This window comes from Octopus bimaculoides, chromosome 7 (genome assembly GCF_046866305.1).
Source record: "Octopus bimaculoides isolate indiv1 chromosome 7, ASM4686630v1, whole genome shotgun sequence".
In the NCBI taxonomy this organism is placed as follows: Eukaryota; Metazoa; Mollusca; class Cephalopoda; order Octopoda; family Octopodidae; genus Octopus; species Octopus bimaculoides.
Genome location: NC_142934.1, coordinates 2,329,400 through 2,347,403, shown reverse-complemented (window position 1 = coordinate 2,347,403; position 18,004 = coordinate 2,329,400). Strand labels below are relative to the sequence as shown.

The window sequence follows — 18,004 nt, the reverse complement described above, 5'->3', positions numbered from 1 at the left end:
GTGTATAGGAGGTGTCCACCAAGACGCAGTTCTCATACACCTCGTGCGTATTCTAGTCCTGCAGGCTATAATAGGGGATTTTAAGACTGGTTGTCTGTTGGTACTCTTCAATGCTGATAACCTTGTAGAAGAATTTGTAAAACATTTTAGAGAAGAAACCCCAAGCATGGAAACAAAACCTAGACGTAACCACCAACTAAAAGTAAACTTAACGAAAATTGAAGTTGAACTGAGTTGGCCGACAATGAGAGAGAGAGACAAATATAGTTTGGGTGTGGAGTGAAAAGAAGAGTTGCTATGTGGTTGGAGTGGATACATGTACATCAAGTTTGGTAGGAGGGGAGATGCACGGAGGATGGAAGGCAAAATGTGCTACAATATGGGTCAAAACAATCCGGAAATTCTATTTCTATAATAGTAACAACACTTGTTGTATGATACGACTGGAGGAGCGATATAAGTAGGAAATTTTATCTGTTGTATAGAGATATACAACTTCTTAACGATTTCAGATCGAATTGCAAAGCCAGCACCCGCCCCTCTATGCTCCTCCTTCGGTTCCCCCTTTCAAAAAAAGGGTGTATCCACCTCCTACTTCCTCAAGCTGACCATCACCTTCTACACGAGTCTCTGAAAGTGTAAGCAATATCAGTGTTATAACGGTTCAGCTCGCGAGTAACAAGTGCAGTGCGTCTTTCAGGCCGACAGTCACTCTTGCTATCCAACAAAGGGAGACACATTGCAACAAGAAACATTCAAGTTCCAATCTGACCTTGTAAGTATTCTCTTTGCTTTTCGAGCGCAGGATGGACATCTGCCAGTCGCGCTAAACTGACTACGTACATACATACATACATACATACATACATACATACTCGTCGCTCTCTCTCTCTCTCCCCTCTCTCTCCTTCCTCTTTCTCTCCATCCATCCTAGCCCTTATGAGATGGTGCAGTCTTGTTGGAAGATGTACGGTCTTCAGTTGCATACTCTGTCTATCTCCAGGGCCTCACAGCTTTCTCCAACTTTCTCTCTGTGTAGAGAGCAGCATGAACTCGTTAAGCCGTGTGAAAAAATGGTGAGGAAGCATGACATTTCTCTCTTTGCTGACAATTTCCGGAACCCAAAGGAACTTAGTAAGCATGATTGTTGGAACCTCGTCCAGGTCTCTGCAGAACCATTTGTCGTTCCTTTTTGTTTAACTTTTGTTGATCCTGATGGAAGTTTTCCTCATCAGAGAAAGACCAAAGCATTCCAGCCTCTGACGTGTTTTAACTTGTTTTGCAAGTTGCAGGGATCAAACGATTCTCTCTCTGGTCACATCTGACAGAAACCGAACACTCTGCGTCACATATGACTTCTACTGAAGGTTCACAAGCACAACAACTCTTCTGTTGGTGCATTCTGAAACCTTGAGGCCCTTTGCAATGACTCTGATTGACATTCTGGAGATTTTATCGATTATTTCTGATGGGATTAGGACCTGTGCATGCATTTTGTGTTTAGTTGCTGATGTTGGATCCCCATCAGCAGCTTCCAGCTCCTTTTCAACTGTGAAATGAAAGATCAGGTAACTTTCAGGAAGTGTGCTATCTCTGTAATCATTCTGCTGAGCTTTTAAGGTAACGATTACAGCATGTATTTCCATTTGCTGAGTCAGCTTAATGTCTGACATTGTTTATCTGAAAAGTAAGGTAAAGAAATAAGGAAAGACAGAGCTCTTCAAAGAGGTTTGCTCGAAAAAAGAAAAACGAAACAAAACAACAAACTCATGCACCTTGTATATGTATGTAAATGTATATATATATATATATGTGTGTGTGTGTGTGTATGTGTGTGTGTGTGTGTGTGTGTGTGCGTGTGTGAAGGAAGTTAGTAGCAGGTATGGTGATATCCATGGCAAAGGTTGTTTGGTCTGTTAAACATCAATAAATAAATTCTTAATTTGATTTGCTACATTAACTTAACTTGTCTTCACAGCCCTGAATATACCACACAAACACCCACACACCCGGACACACGGACATAAAGAGAAATGTAATATCATATGTGTGTGTGTGTGTGTGTGTGTGTGTGTGTGTGTGTGTGTGTGTGTGTGTGTGTGTGTGTGTGTGTGAGAGAGTGCGCGCACGCGCGCGCGAGTGTGTGTGTTTGGTGATGCAAACCGGAAAAATAGAACTCAAAATATGAGTATATTTATATTGTTATTAACATTTAGCAGAAGCGACAGAGCGACTCAAGGTTCGAGAGTTTCCTGCGTTACCACTTATCAAACATGCATACATACACATACACACATGATATACACACACGCACTTATTTAAAAGTGTGTGTGTGTGTGTGTGTGTGTGTGTGTGTGTGTGAGTGTGTCTGTGTGTAATAATATATCTATAACCGATACTGACTGTGTTTCTCTTCTTCAATGGCCTAAACATTCTCCCAGCAAATGCCTTATCCTAAGACGTGTCTCGAACTGGCCTCCTCTCTGCTGAGACCAATCTACTCAGACTTAATCGCAACCCAGCCTTTAATACCTGCCATGGGCTTCCTCTTCCAGAGGAACAATCCACCCCTTTACCACCCAACGCTCATTAGGTGACCCCCTTCAATACTTGTCCACTTGCTCACTTCATCTATTTTATCATTCATGTAGGTTAGTTTACACATACATACAAACATACATACATACATACATACATACATACATACAAACATACATACATACATACATACATACATACATACATACATACATACACACGCACATATATCTACACACATACACACACAAGAGGAAGTAAAAAAAATTATCCACACTTTTGCCAAAACTTTCTTTAGGCTGGCTACACCGCTTGTTAAACGGTGATACTCATGTACGTACGTAACCGAAGTTTGACCGTGATCGCTCTTTCTTCTGTTACAGAGTAACTGTGGCCACTCCATTGACAGTGTGTACCAAAGAAGAACGAGAGATCATTGATCAGATTTCTCTGGTCTGAAGGTGTGTCAGGGGCTGTAATTCATCGCAGGCTTTCGGTACAATTCGAGGACAGCTCCCTACTCCGTAGAAGTGTGTATGAGTGGATCTAGAAGTTTAAAAATGGCCGGATGAGCGTGAAGCAGGAAAAGGGAGCAGTTCAGCCATCGACCTATCCCTCACTGACACGAAGTTTCAACAAGCTCGACAGATGGCTCTGGCGAACCGACGAGTGACCGACGATGAGGTGGTATATTCTCTGCAGATTACTCATGGCTCTGCAAAACGAAATCATCCACGACGAGCATCGCTTCCGCAAATGCGACCGAGAGAGTTTACCGAAGTATGGAGATCTGTCAATGCTTACCTGACCACCTCAACGATGAAAACGAAGCTATTTCGGAGAGAAAAGTTACAGAAGATGAGACTTGGATACATCGCTTTGAGCCAGAATCCAAGAGGCAGAATATGGGGTGGAAACACCCGGAGTCGCTTGCGAAAAAGAAACGCAAGACTCAACCTTCAGCAGGAAAAGTTATACTCACCATTTCTATATTTTTTTTTATACTCACCATTTCTATTTTTTTTTTTTTTTGTGGGGTGGAAGGAAAGTCCTATACGGGAACGTTGCCTGGAAATTAGATCTACCTTTACCAGTGTAGACTACAGGGAAATGCTGGCCAACAGACTGATATTGTTAAAGCAGGTGTTACTGTAGCCCAGCAATGCAGGCTCACATCCAGCCACTGACACCGTTGAAACCATTGGGTTTCGAGTCGATGTGACATCTTCATACAGTTCAGATGTCGCCCTTTCGAACTATCATCTCTTCGGTCCGCTTCAGCATCCTTTAGGAGGTCATCGATTCGTCAAGGACGAAGGAGCACAGGGGGCGACGTAAACTGCAGGATCAGCTGAAAAGCTTCCTGGGTGGAAGAAGCAAAACTTGTGGATTGCTGGAAGAAGTGCATCGAAAAAGAAGAAAACTGGGTCGAAAAGTAATGTAATTAATCAACACCTGCTTTTGTTTTGGTAAATTACAGAAACAAGAGTGTGATTTGACTTACTCTCGTGTAAACACACATACACACACACACACAAAACGCATTCTTCATCATTTCTCTGCAGCTTCCAACAGACCCTTTACACTCAATATACGACCCAACATTACATACACCCACCACACTATACTCATCCTCTCATTTCTCTCTCACCCCCACAAACCCTCCACACTCTATACCCCTCTATCCACACCGTGTATAATCACTCCCATATCTCTAAATACCATGTATATAACCCCCCCCCCCATATCACACTACCCCCCCCCTCATACAATCACATCTCTTTCAGATGAACAGATTTAATGACTTCCTCAACGTCTACCACATCTTCCTTATCTGACAACACACATTATTCTCTACAGTCACCTCTCGTTGCTAATTGGATCACCTAGGTAACAAGAATTATCACCTACATCTCATTAGCTCTCTAAATACTTCACCCACTCCCACCCCTGCCCAGCCTTTCCATGGTTCCTCTTTTTCTAACTATTTCGGTACATCTGCTAAATCTAAACTCCAGCTTCTCACTCGACTAGAGATCCCTCTCTATTCCTCGTGTATCCCTTTTCTTGTACTGACAACACAGTTCTGTGTTTCTAACGACTCCCGTCTTTCATATTCAATAAAACCATTTCCAACATGGCGCTGGCATTTGGTCTTTTCTCTTCCTGACTTGGAATTATACCTCTATCATGTTGGCCTGAAAGAAATTTTGTTTAAATTCTAGAACATTCTTCCAAGCCTGGAACATTTTCTGTAAGACTTTGAATAGGCATGGCTGTGTGGTTAAGAAGCTAGCTTTGCAACCACGCGGTCTCAGGTCCATTCCTACTCTGCGGCTCCTTGGGTAAGCGTCTTCTACAATAGCCCCGGGCCGAACAGCATCTTGTGAGTGAAGTAGGAAGATGGAAATATTTATATTTATGTGAAGGCGCATGGCTTAGTGGTTAGGGCGTTGCACTCACGATTGAGAGATCGTGATTTCGCTTCCCAGATCGGGAGCTGCGTTGTTTTTCCCTTGAGCAAAACACCGTTTCACTTTGTTCTGCGATCATTTCATCATCTGACATGTGTCACCCAGTTGCACCTGTACAGATAATATCCATCTGATGGCGGGAGCGAGCTTATGTCAACACAAACATTTGATCACTATAAAGAAATTATTTGTGTAGTTGTTTTGCAAAAAATTGCACAATCACCCTCATACGTCGTCTTTCGACGGGAGAATCCATGATGTATTGTATATATATATATTTATATATATATATATTTATATATATATATATTATATAATTGTGCGTGCGTGTTTATATTTTTGTTTGTCTCTCACCTACCGTTCTGCTCACGTCTCCCACATTTTGTGGTTCGGCAAAAGAGATCAAGAATATAAGCACCAAACTTACAAAAAAGTGAGTAGTGGGGGTTGATTGTTCGACTAAACCTTTTAAGGCAGTGCTCCAGCGTGACCGCTGTCCAATGACTGAAACAAGCAAAAGATAAAAAGATAAAACTTCGCAGCGATGAATGTTTGTGAGATTGTTTCAAGGAATAATGCAAAAAAGAAGGGTAAGAGGAGAGACCCGTGACAAACCCCCTTACATCTACAATGGAATCGGTGTTAATAAAGGATCGTCTGACATGGTCAATAGACCTACTAGAAATAGCAGCCAAATTTCCCTCGAAATGCACTGTTTAATAAGGAGAGAAAAGCTTGGTTAATGTAGCCCTACATTTTTCTAAAAGATGAGATGGTCACAGCTGGATTGTCTTTGATCTACAGCAAAACAACAGCAACAACAGCAACCCCACTTGAACCGACGGACAAAACTCGTCTTGTTTCTATAAAACAGCCAAGAATTGAAACCAGTTTCATGAGACATCCGTCACATTGTCACAAAGCGTCAGTGTGTCTTTGTGTGAGTGTGTGCGTGCGTGCGTGCGTGCGTGTGTGTCTGTGTATATATACACATGTATATATATACTATATACACACATATACTCACACATACATACATGCATTCCATACATTCGTACATTTACATGTATACACACATACTCACAGACACACACACATATATATAATGTACACATACACATACTCATACACAAACACATTTGTGCACACACACTCACACACACACACACTCACACACACACACACACACACATGCCTGAATACCCCAGTGATAAATTAGAAACTGTTTTTAAAGAATGATAGCGTTGTTTTGTTTGAATCAAAGAAATTACTTGATTTGTTTTTGGTGCAATGTCCGAGATAGAAGAAACATCTGTAAAATGTTATCAGAAGAGCCTTCTCGAATGGCCAGACGTATTACCCCCAACACTGGAAGGCTTGTACTAATCAACTGCACAACATTTCTTTCATAAATTCTTCACGCAGTTCCACCAAAATATAAAACCTTCTTGACACTCGACTTCTCTTCAACCAAACTCTGTCAAATCGAAAACAAATCCTCGTTTTACTCGAATTTCATATTTTATTTTTATTCGTCTCCAGAAATTACGGCAAAATTACGAACCGTTTTGATTCTTCTGACTCAATGTTAAACACGGCTCTGCTTTGTAAAACTTTCGTAAAATATCACCAATCATTGCTAATCAATAGCTAATTACTATAATCTATCACATACAAATAACACACACACACACACACACACACACACACACACACACACACACACACACACACACACATATAGTTAATTCATTTAAGTAAAGACAGGAAAACCGTTTGGTCTGTGCCAAGTGACTGCTTAACCTTCACGGACATGGCATGCTTTGGTTCTCTGATGAGATAAAAGCTTTGACCAAGACCTAAAGTCTAATGGAAGAAACGACAGATGGTTATGTGCAGATCCTCCTGAATGGTGTGCATTAAGTATTCAGGTAGTGTGTTTCTTTTAGGAGTAATGAGAATTGAAATGTCATGCCACGCCACTTCACATCTTCTTCACAGGGTCTCAGAATTTATGCTGCGGGATACGTTTGAGATGCTGGAAACAGTTATTAAGCTCTGGATGGATAAAGTATGCAGTAAAAGGCCAGAAGTCCAGCGGATCAAATGGCCCCAGGCAAATAACAAGAGCAAAGAGGAGGGCCATAAACTCCATCAGTGAAGCGGCAGAGAAGGTTCGGGATAAAGGGAACAAACTGGTGGTTTGCTGCTATTGGGATGCATGCCGGGACTTGATCAACCTCGACTGGATTAGGGGGTAACATGTCGAAAGACCCCCCAAACTCCCGACACCCCAGAAACATTGACCGTGCGTTCCAGAGCATTCGTAACATGCAACGTAAAACTAAAACTACATACATATAATGCTTTCAAATTTTTTCACAACGAGTTCGGGGGAGGGGATGAGTCGACCCCAGTACACAACTGGTATTTATTTCATCGATCCCGAAAGGAGGAAAGGCAAAGTGGACCTCGATGGAATTTTAACTCAGAACGTAAAGACGGACGAAAGGCCGGTAAGCATTTTGCCCGCCGTACAAACGACTCTACCGGCTTCCATACATACATGCATACATACATACATGCATGCATGCATACATACATATATACATACATACACACATACATACATACACACACACACACACATATATATATACATATATACATACATACATACAAACGTACATACATACACACATACACATACACACACATACATACTCTGACACTCATTTCTTACAGACACAGCACTTACTCGACCTCAGTATATGACTGATATTTTATGTTTGTTTTTTTGGAGAGATAACTGGTGAAGTTGATCTCGGTAGAATTTGAACTCGAAACGACGAAAGGTACTTTAATCCTCTCTCAAACGATTCAGCTAATCCAAGCAATAAGAAACAAGGATTTTATAACAGGGTTATAGAATCAGTCCCAGTGGAAACCACTCGCCCAGGTTGCCGTGCAGCGGGACTGAACTCGGTTCCATACGGGACTGAACCTCTTAATAATAACAGAACCACGTCTTAAGACCTTCTATTTAAAACTTGTGTCGGTGGTGCTGGAGGAAATTTCCTGTGTCTTAATACACACACACACACATGGTGGCAGGTTCCCCCCCACGAAAATGCGAAATCTATCAATGTTTACATAGTGTGTAATGTTTTTGTGCATAAGTGAGTTTGAGAGTATGTGTGTGTGTGTGTGTGTCAACGACGAGTGCCTGGCTGTACGTGAAGATAATGTAATCGATGTCTCTCTCTCTCTCTCTCTTGTTTTCTGTGTGTGTGTGTGTGTGTGTGTGTGTGAACGTACACACATACACACTCAAAACAACAACAAATACAAAATATTGAATAACAAGAAATTTGGAATGAAAGAGAGGATTAGAAAGGGAAGGATGAGAGAGAGAGAGAGAGAGAGAGAGGGCGTAAGTAAAGTGATAGAGAAGGGCGGTAAAGATACTTGTGGTGGAAGTAAGAGGAGTGAATGAGTAGGGAGAGAGAGGGGAGAAGTGATATGAGGAGAGAGGGGTGGAAAGAGGGAGAAGAAAGAGTGAAGAGTGAGAGTGTGAGTGGTGATGTAAGTACGGGAGAAGGTAGAGGTAAGTGAGAGAATGAGAAAGAGAGAGAGTGGGAGGAGACGGCATCAGTCAGTCGCGGCACCAACAGTATCATCATCATCATCATCATCATCATCATCATCATCACCGCCATCATTACCGCCATCATCACTTAAGAACATAAGTGGATGACTTGAGGAAGATTTAGCTATTATTTCTAGCAGGCAGAGTAAGATGACGATGAGGATGGGTTGTGATGTTGTTTAACCCTAGGTCTGCAGTAACCTACATGACCTATGCTCAAAGACACTCCAGCTTTGACCACTGGGGGGAATCTCTGTTCTGTGACGGCAGCGGCGGCAGAGGTGGTGGCGGAGACGGTGGTAAATATGAGGATGGAGGCGGTGGTGGATGAAGATGGAGGGCGACCATTGATGGTTAGGGCGGCGTTGCAGATGAAGTTGATGGTGGTGGTGGCGGTGGTGATGTTATTAGGCCAAGTCAGTGACGACGGTGAAGGGAGAATGGTAGCAGGGTGAGATGGTGGTAGTGGGAGTGTGGTTGTAGAGGTGGAAGTGGTGGTGGTGTTTGGGGGGGAGGTGAAGAGAAACAGCTTCTCGGCTGTTGTTGTTGTGACAGTGGAAACAGAATCTTTCTTTAATTGTAACCAAGACTGCACCATGTCCACCTCGGATACCAGCTCCAACGTAACATAGCGGCAAAACCCCCCTCTCTCTATATACATACATATATATATATCTTATATATTTGTGTATATATTTAAGTATATATATATATCTAGGCACAAACACATGTATGATTACACATACGTAAATAACGGGAGAACTACAACTGTATATAGATATACACACTGGACATAAGAAGAGGTAAGATTGTATATACAATTACATTTTGCATTTTAATTACATATGATTGTGTGTGTGTGTGCATATATATACATATTTATACATCTCTACCTCTCTCAATATATATATATATATATATACACATACATGCATAGTTGGCCAGGTGCCCATTGTCAATAATAGAAGAGTACTTGTGATAGCTTATAACTGGTACTTTATGTTTATCGACACCAGATGAAATTATTGGTCCATACATAGGGGGTTTGCACTATTGACCCCCGGCTGAGCAATGTCTTGTGGTTCCCCTACAAGTAGAACTACAGCGTACGTAGATTTGCATTGGGTCCCTAGACCGGAGGAGGCCCCCCGACAAATAAATGCCCATTGTAACCGATGCCTTCAGGCTGTTCTGCATGTATACACACACACACACACACACACACACACACACACGCCTATATATATATATATATATATATATATATATATACATATATATATCATACACACAGTGTTCGCGTTGCTCTGTCCACTCATTCATTCGTAAATGACTATATGCGTACATTTAATGGTAATATGTGTATATCTATTTAAATGTCTCTGAATGCATATATCATGTATACATAAATATGCTGTTTATATATATACACACACTCATATATATAGATGTCTATACATACACACACACAGAAGTGCACATTCAGTTGGCACGAACATTGGCTATATAATATATATGTTTCCCTTCTCCTTTCAATCCCAACAGGTTTGTTGCTTTTATCTCAAATATAAACAATTTAATATTAAACTGAATAATCACTCCATACTTGTGAGAGAACATATTTATTAAACTTTTACTCGGAACAGGGGCTGACACCATCGTTATACATGTATCGTAGCACACAAGACATGCAAACATGTGTTATCGTTTGGTCCCGGGCCAATTTAGACCATAGGAGGAGTAGTAGTAGGAGCTGTGAATTGCAGGCCCATCTGGTCTTTGAATCAGTCACAGTGTATCTAGGGCTACATTATTTACTGACACCTTCTTATAAGTCTTGTTTTGTGTTTATGATTTGATAGCAATGTGTTGTTATTTCTAGCAAGTCGAGTAACAACTCTTTAACGTTCTTCTCCCCCCCTCCCACCACCACCACCACCACACTTCCTCCCGAACACGTGTTGGTGCATTTAAATGTGGCGGGACATTGACGGGAGGGGAGGGGGTGATTGGCGCGGGAATGGACAAGGGAGGAGGCAGAAGGTGGTTGGGCAGGGGCCGGGGAGGGTGAGGATGTAGGGGTCTCTGTTAGAAAGTAGGGGTGATAGGATGGTAATAATAATGAAGTGAGCGAGCGAGTGGGGGGGGGGGGTTGATAGGAGATACAGAAAATTTGAGTGGAAAATAAGGAGAGAGAATTAGAGAAACGGAGGAAGAGGTAGAAAGGGAGAGAGAGAATAGAGAAGGGGTAAGGAAAAGAGAGGGAGAGGGGGGGACGGAGGAATTCTGGTAAACCCCCAAAATAATCCACCAAAACAAACAGCTCTTCTCACCCTGCCATTGCAGTCGTGTTTCAGTGCGTGTGTGTTTGTGTGTATATAAATATATATCTTCGTATATTTATAGATATTTTCCCATGCGTAAATGCGTGTTCGTACTTAAGTGCATTTCTTGTACTATTTTGATAGAGATGTGTGTGTGTGTGTTTATATGTGCAAGCTGTGTGGTAAGTAGCTTGCTTACCAACCACATGGTTCCGGGTTCATTCCCACTGCGTGGCACCTTGGGCAAGTGTCCTCTACTATAGCCTCGGGCCGACCAAAGCCTTGTCAGTGGATTTGGTTGGCGGAAACTGAAAGAAGCCCGGCGTATATATATATATGTGTTTGTGCGTATATGTTTGTGTCTGTGTTTTGTCCCCCCAACATCGCTTGACAACCGATGGTGGTGTGTTTACGTCCCCATAACTTAGCGGTTCGGCAAAAGAATCCGATAGAATAAGTACTAGGCTTCCAAAGAATAAGTCCTGGGGTCGATTTGCTCGACTAAAAGGCGGTGCTCCAGCATGGCCGCAGTCAAATGACTGAAACAAGGAAAAGAGTATATATATATATGTATATACACACGCACGCGCGCAATTCCCTAAAGATACGTTCGTGTCTATCTCTAGATGTATTTATTGTCTCTTTATCGCCTACATGGTCACTAAATATGCTAAAAATAGCAGTCAAATCTCACCAACATTGTTAAAAGGAATGATCCACATGCTAGTTCCAAAGATTTCTCTCTCTGTCCGGAGTTTTGAATCAAGATGAAGCTGGGACTAAAACAACTACAACGCTTGTTTCCACCACCACCACCACCACCACCACTACCACCACCACTACACGGACTTTCCATCCGAAGATGGACGATGAAGAAAAAGGGATCAAAGAGTAAATGAAGTTGGATTGCTTTTTGTGGTTTAGTGAGGAGGAAAGGGCATTGATGATGATGATGATGAACTTAACAGGGCCTCAGAGACGGGGGGAGGGAGAAGGAAAGTGTCCGCCAAATACTTGCAAAAGAGTGAACTCCGTTAAAAGTCCCCCCCCCCCCAGGTGATGGCGTTAAACCGGGGGCAGCAGATAAGCCATGTTCTAAACCATGGCAGGATATGAAGTGAGAAAGTAAAAAGTCAATACAAATGCTGGTCGAAAGTTAGTTGACTTCGGCAGGATTTGAACTCAGAATTCAGGGCTTAGATATCGCAAAACATTTCATCCGAACCTCTAACGATTGTCATGTTCTTTCAATGCCTATACCTTGTTTGAATGCCTGGCTATTATTGAGTCCTGCTTTTATGTCGGCTGTTTTGGTTGGGATGTTGTTAGTCCAGAGATCCGTTCACGACATCGACCGCCATCATGTAAATTTAAAAAAGAAAATAATAATTAAAAAGTATAATTAATAAAAAACTTTATTGATTTTGAAACGATTTCTCCGTTCTTTTGGGTTTTCACGACTTTCCAATAAGAAATATTTTAAGAAATTTATTGAAAATACCTAACGAAATCGATAAAGACCAATAAAAATGTATTGATGTAGTGGGGATATCGTCCGTTAGGGGTAGCCACATGGATCCACTCCCTTCTGGTGTGGGATGGGACCAATTATTGCCTACTTCGTTAACCTCAGAGTAAAAGAAGGGATTTGATATTTGTTCTGGCTTCCGTCCATCCTCCAGTTTAATATTTGCTTTCACTTTCAATAATCCCATTAGTTTCGAGAATTTCGTTTGGCGGCGCCGGCGAATAGCTTTGTTGATTTTTCCATTTCAGTGTGTGTGTGTATATGTGGTTATATATTGGGTAGCAATGTAATTGTTGTTTGTGGTGACCCGTGAGTTAATATTTTTTTCAATAATTTTATAAACGACTTGATACAGTCACGATTGATGAATGGCGATATTGATGCTGGACTAAACTGAGTTTTAGACTTATTCAGCAATTTCACTGGAAGTTAGAATATCTACCCTACCAAAAAAAAAAACCCCAAATATGCAAGCGGGGGTGCGTGATTAAAAAAAAAAAAGCTTGCTTTGAAATCACGTAGGTTTCTAGTTTAGTCCCACTGCGCGGCACATTGGGTAAAACACGTCTTGTGTTGACCAATGCCTTGTGAGCAAACTTTATAGGCGAGAATTGTGTCGAAGTCTGTCGTATATAACGTGTGTGCGGGATCTTTCTGATTTGGCGGACACCATTTTTTATTTAGTGTGTTTTCTACTGAAACACTTTAAAACTTCGTATACTTGTATATTTTGTCTTATAGAACTGTTGACCAGTCAGATTACTTCTGTGGAGAAACAACATTAAATAACTTGGCCATCATTCGAGTATTTTATTGTGACTAATATCGAAATTTTGTAGTTTGTGTGATTTATTGAACACTGAAAACATATCTACCGTGTGTGTGTGTGTGTGTGTGATGTACAACAATTAGCAACAGAGGCAGTATTAATAACTAAAGCCAATCTTTATATCTAGCTTTAACATGGACGTTTTGTTAGGACATCGAATGCTGTGGTATTAAACCTTGAGATGACCTTTCGTATGGACGCATGGTGCACAAAAGCACATGTTCATGTCGTTGGCAAACGAGAATCGTCTGCTACGAGCACCAGAAGAGCTAGATCACCTGATTTCAATCTACTGCACCTCATCAGTAACAGCCGTCTGCTTTCACTAATAATTATTATCATTTTTTAAAGCCTGCTGGCTATTTGCGATATTAGCACCTGAAAAGTGACTGGAATTTTAGACATGGTTAATTGTGAGATTTAATTGGTATTCATCAACCGATATAATCAGTGCTTTTTAACACCTAAAGTCTATACGGAGATGATTTCCGAGGACGATCCCCGCAGTCTACACCGTTCAAACATACACATCCCAAGTTAAGCTGGATGTGCAAATTAATATTCGTTACAAAGACAACTTCTGTCTCTAATTACTATGAATAAATCTATTCATTCTAATATATAAGTATGAAGAGATATATGTGTATGTGTGTGCACACACATACACCACACACACACACACACTTTATTCAGTCATTGGATAGTTGCCATGCTGGGGCACCACATTCAAAGGATTTTATTTGAGATTGTATTGATTCAATATTTATTTGTCTAATGAATATTTTATTGATCTACACTTTTTATCGATAAGTTATGCCTTTTAACATAAAACTACATTTTAGGTCGCTAAACATAAAACACATTACATATATTACATGGCCTCAGTCCAATCTAAAAGCACACACACACACATTATGGTGTTTGTGCCTGAGGACGGTGACCTCTGCAAACACCACTCTTCACCACACACTGCGATGGTCTGGTCCTGCAGCCGTCCCCACACCCCCACCAATGTCCTCCCCCCCCGTCCAGTCTTTGACGTTACCGTTCCACCCTCGTCTTTGTCCACTCACGACCCTGTTTGCATTCCACTCAGCCCTTCACGATGTGCACACACAAGTTTTTGACGCAAAAATATTGTCAGGACTGAAATCGTTCGTTCTTCATGTTGCTCAACCGGTCCGGTGCTCTCTCTCTCTCTCTCTCTAGTTGTTTAGTCCCAGGCCACCGCTGGTGTAACTGACCAATTTTCCTTCCAGCCGTGACCATCTCGTTGCTTTGGGTCGTATCTATCTTTTTCTCTCTCTTTTTTTTTCAAGGCGGTGGGTGTATGACTTGACTGCTATTTCTAGCATGGTAAGGAACTGTGTTGGATCTCTGCCAGTGTGTGTGTGTGTGTGTTTTATGCACGTTCTATGCGTGTAGGTGTGTGTGTCACCTGTTACACATCTGCGTTGCACCTCCCCCATCCCGTCACTGTACTTTAAATGTAGGGCGGTGTTTTCGGCATTTTTTTGTTATACCAAAGAATAACGTCCTACTTACAGAATACAGGGTGATGAGAAGGACGGACACACACACACACACACACACACACACACACACACACACACACACACACACACACACACAGAGTCTGTCGTTTATATGTCTTTCTAATTATGAGAATGTTTGGTCTTCAGTCCCCACCTTATTCAGATTTCCTAATTAAATTCTGTGATTTGTTTATTAATTAAAACTTTCATTCCCAGTTGTGTGTATATGTTTATTTCTTTTCAGCAATTCTAGTCTTCTACCGACCATTCTCCATTCCTATACATTTTACAGACTCTCTCATCTTCAACAAACACAGCGAGGTCCATGCTTCGCTGATGAATTCATCAGACCGAATCATGTTTAGAGTCGTCTCCCATGTTTAGCCATCACTCAAGCGAGTACAAGGTGATAGCTGGTTCCATGCTTTAGCCTATTTGTTTAGGGACCTACGGAGTCACGGGGAGAGAGAGCTACTCACCACGAAACGGTGACTGTATCTATTCGTGGCGACACGGATATTACGTTTTTCCCGGCTTGTAATGATTTCAACTTAGCTTTTTAATGCCCCATGTTAACCTTAACTTATCAAGCTGTCTCATTATTTCTCGGCCTTCATGAAACCCTCTGAGACGGGTGGTATCCATATTGAGCGGTGGCAAGCTAAAATATACAGGAAGAATTATGTAGATGGGCAGCGAAGGGATTTCAAGAGGCAAACGTTTGGTGAACCGATGGCAGTGGTAGTGTTGGTGGTGTAGTAAGATACTATGGGTAAAAGAAAAAAAAAAACGGGAGGGTTTAGGTGGTGGTATGTGATTAGATAGCTCCTAAGAGAAGAGGTTATTGAAATAGTAGTAGAGAAGGATGAGGAGGAGGAGGAGGAGACGGTGCCGTCTGTTGGATCTTGTTTGTGAGCGACCTCTGGACAATTAGAAAATCGTTCCTTCCTCCTGTTGATGTCTTAAGATGAGTGTATGTGTAGCAACAACACTATCCTGAATATTGGAGCTGTGTCCAAGTGTGGGTCCTTCATTCGAGGGTCAATAAGTTTAGCGCATGTCCGTCCTGTTCAACGATGCGTCTTGGAGTTGTTCGCTCAACAGAACTCTTTGTCTGAGTATATTCCAGATGCCATTTGTACTTCAGGTAGAAACAGTGTGAGCACGGTGTCTATGGAGGCCAGCTCTTTGAATGTCAGCTCCAGTCCATCCGACGGATTGCCATCTCTCCAGATAACAAGGTTACGGTTGACTTTGAACTTTATTATACATATTGCTGCCATCTTTAACCGTTTCTAATTCTAAGGAATTCTGCAGATTATTGATTTGTTTTCTGATATATATAGCGACAGAGAGAGAGAGAAGTAGGTAAAGTGGTACATATGTTTATATATATATATATATATATATATATATATATATATATATACAATAGTTAGGTAAATATGAATAGGATTACCTAAGCTCCATTACAAGGTTAACTCCCGCCCCAGCTACAGCTGGTAGTGAGTGTGAATTAAGCATAGCTAAATGAAATTCCTTTCTGAAGGGTACAACATGCTGCCCAATTCTAGAATCGAAAGCGCGATCTAATGACCGCGAGCTTTACACCCAAGCCACTATGTCATACTCCTTCAGACACACACACATTAATATAATTAGCAGTGTCTCTCCAGCTTCTCAGGCTGATCTCTCTCTCTCTCTCTCTCTCTCTCTCTCTCTCTCTCTCTCTCTCTGTCCCCCCTCTCTCTATCCTCCCTCTCTCTCTCTCTCCTGCTATAATTCTTTTACTGTTGGTGAATTTCGCAACGCTGACGGCTTCGATTTGTTGAAAACCGAATGCCATACGTTAAACATAATTCGATAGACCAAGTCCGAAAGATGCACCGGACCACATTCGATATAATCAACGAAAAATAAATAAATCGATAGATAAATAAAACATTTTAAAAATCCCCTTGAATGCATGCCCCAGCGTGGCCGCAGTCCAGTGCTTAAGAAAGAATTTACAAACCCTATGGTTATAAAGGCAAACTTTGTTAATCCGATTAGCGGAGCTTATACTAATCTTTGAGTTATTTCGAAGGTAGGGGTTAGTAGACCAATCAAACTAAAACATGAGGATGTGAAGGTCAGTATCGTTGGCTGTTGAGCTTTTGTGATCGCTTGGCTCAAAATTAACCACTGAAAGAGCCGACCTATAATCAGAGCAATTCTAGATGTTGTTACCATTATGTGTTTTGGACTGCATTATTGATGGCTCCTTCCTAACTTTAAGACGGCAGAGTATGATTTGATAAGAAAATCACGAAAAATACATTCGTTTAGATAATAGATATCTTGTAATAGTCTCCATAGCAACACTGGCTTAACTATTATTTTTCATGCTGATGGTGTCATTGAATTAATCACTTATGAGGCCGAGAGTTCTGAGAATGTGTGTGTGTTGAAGCTTTACCTCGTGGTGGTGATGATGGGGGTGAGATTGTTTAGTAAGACCCTGTCTTTAAAATTGTGAAAAATATTTGAGATCGTTGTCATAAACAACTCGTCAACCGTTTTGTTTAATACTTCCAGTTTCAAACATTTCACAAATGGTGTGACATCTCCTCTTCTTTCCCTCCTCTTCCCTGTGAAACTGCTGACTTTGTCATTAAATTGGTGGTGGTGGTGATAGGGGGGGGGGGAAACCACCGACGAAAGACTATTGTTGATCAGTGTTAAACGTGCAATCTACGTTTAGTGTCGGTTGGAAGTCATTAACTCTTCTTTGGTTGTTCACAATAAGCTGCGTGTGAAGACAACAATGACTACACAAATGGTTTATGTATTTTTATTAACCCACATCCTTTATATTTACGTTTAGATACAAATATTTGATTTATTGTAACAGCATTCTTGAAACAACAAACATAACAGTTAAGAATCTTGTGTCGTACGACATGCAATATAATTTAATGAAAATAGTTTTCAGTTTTTGTATTTGGTTTGCAAGATTCTTAATGTGAAATGGCGTTGTGAAACAAATCTTGTGTTTTGGGAGGGTCAGTGACATGCTCTCTCTCTCTCTCTCTTCAAGGTGACTCAGGGTAGACCTTAAAGAGAGGAAGCATATCATTGAAGAGGC

General features: G+C 41.3%; 1 protein-coding gene across 3 annotated transcripts in view; it reads left to right on the top strand.

Moving 5' to 3' along the window:
• The first annotated feature begins 672 nt into the window (after nt 1–672).
• The window catches only part of LOC106872245 (CD151 antigen), an 88,469-nt gene continuing 71,137 nt past the window's right edge, over nt 673–18,004 (top strand). Inside the window, exon 1 of one of the 3 annotated variants that reach the window (XM_014919160.3) lies at nt 673–775. The gene's annotated coding sequence lies outside the window, so the exon portion shown is untranslated. Of the gene's footprint in view, nt 776–9,109; nt 9,465–18,004 lie in introns of those variants that run through there. The other 2 variants (XM_014919159.3, XM_014919161.3) reach the window with 2 other exon arrangements.